The sequence below is a fragment of the Lactuca virosa genome, chromosome 8, assembly GCF_052849685.1.
Source record: "Lactuca virosa cultivar CGN04683 chromosome 8, Lactuca_virosa_CGN04683_v6, whole genome shotgun sequence".
Classification (NCBI taxonomy): Eukaryota; Viridiplantae; Streptophyta; class Magnoliopsida; order Asterales; family Asteraceae; genus Lactuca; species Lactuca virosa.
The window spans coordinates 121009468-121010701 of record NC_136433.1 but is presented as its reverse complement, the minus strand read 5'-3'; the positions used below and the strand labels follow the sequence as shown (position 1 = coordinate 121010701).

The 1234-nt window shown below is 38.5% G+C and overlaps 1 non-coding gene across 1 annotated transcript; it reads left to right on the top strand.

Moving 5' to 3' along the window:
* Positions 1–296: 296 nt before the first annotated feature.
* On the top strand, positions 297–403 carry LOC145135041 (small nucleolar RNA R71). Its single transcript, XR_013719522.1, has one exon. It is a non-coding gene; the product is annotated as a small nucleolar RNA R71 (small nucleolar RNA).
* Positions 404–1234: the final 831 nt, after the last annotated feature.

Below are 1234 nucleotides of genomic sequence, written 5' to 3'. Positions count from 1 at the left end.
ATTTCTCACAACCAACTCTAATTGCATGAATTGATTGGTCTATTTTGGTCAATCTCCGGTCCATATTGTTCAACATCGCCATCATAGCAGCCATCTCTTCAGAATGTGCACCCCCACTACCTTTTACTCCATCTTGTATTGGATTGTGGTACTCACGAGAGTGCTTCAAGAATTCTTCAACCAACACCTTGATCTGATTTGGATTCTTCTTCGTAAGTGGTCCTTGAGAATCAAGGAGTTGTCGTGTCATGACATTTACCCCGTCATAGAATATAGACACCTCGTGTTGTATGTTGAGGTCATGTTGAGGATAATTCCTTAGCAACCCTTTGTAACGCTCCCATAACTCGTAAAGTGACTCCCTTGGTTGTTGCTCAAAATTGGCTATTGCCTTCTTGAGTTTAGCTATCTTGGATGGTGGGAAAAATTGGTCTAAAAATTGTTCAGGCATCTGCGCCCAAGTAGTGATTGTACTAGGTGGAAGTGCTTTTAACTAGTCTTTTGCAGCTCCCTTGAAAGTAACTGGTAACATCCTTAGCAAGACAGTATATCTATTAACATTTGGGATATTGAAATAGTCTGCAATGTCATTGACTTCATATAAATGCTTAAAAGCATCCTCGTGATCCTTTCCATAAAATGGAACATCCTTCAGTGCATTAAGAATGTGCCCCTTCAACTCAAATGTGGCAGTGGCGGGTATTTCAGGTTGTACTTGTTGGATAAGGTGTCTAAGTCCATAACTATATTTGAGATGTACTTGACCCGACCCGGCATGGTCCATTTGGGTTGCACTTCACCCGAACAATTTATATGGATAATCTTTTGAGAATAGTATATTATAAGTTCTAATATATTAATATGAAATCATATTATTTAATTAGTATTGATCTAGAATTAATTTAGAATTAATTTGGTGATAAAAAAAGGTGACTATTAAATATGGACTCTTGTATTTATATAATGTGGGCTAGGCTTGCATGGAAAGTCCATGGATAGTCCATGGAGCTTTAACCCATGGATCTCATGGAAATGAAAGTTCATGGGTATTACGGTTTACATGGATATAACCCTAATCCACCACACTATATAAAGGAGTCCTTGGCACTTGAAATGGCACTAGTGTGTGTGTGAGCAAAGGTGGCCGATTTCTACAAGTGTTCATACTCTCTCTAAAGGTTTCCAAAGTTTGTGGTGATTTGTGACTTCCATTTGAGGCATCCACATTATTGGT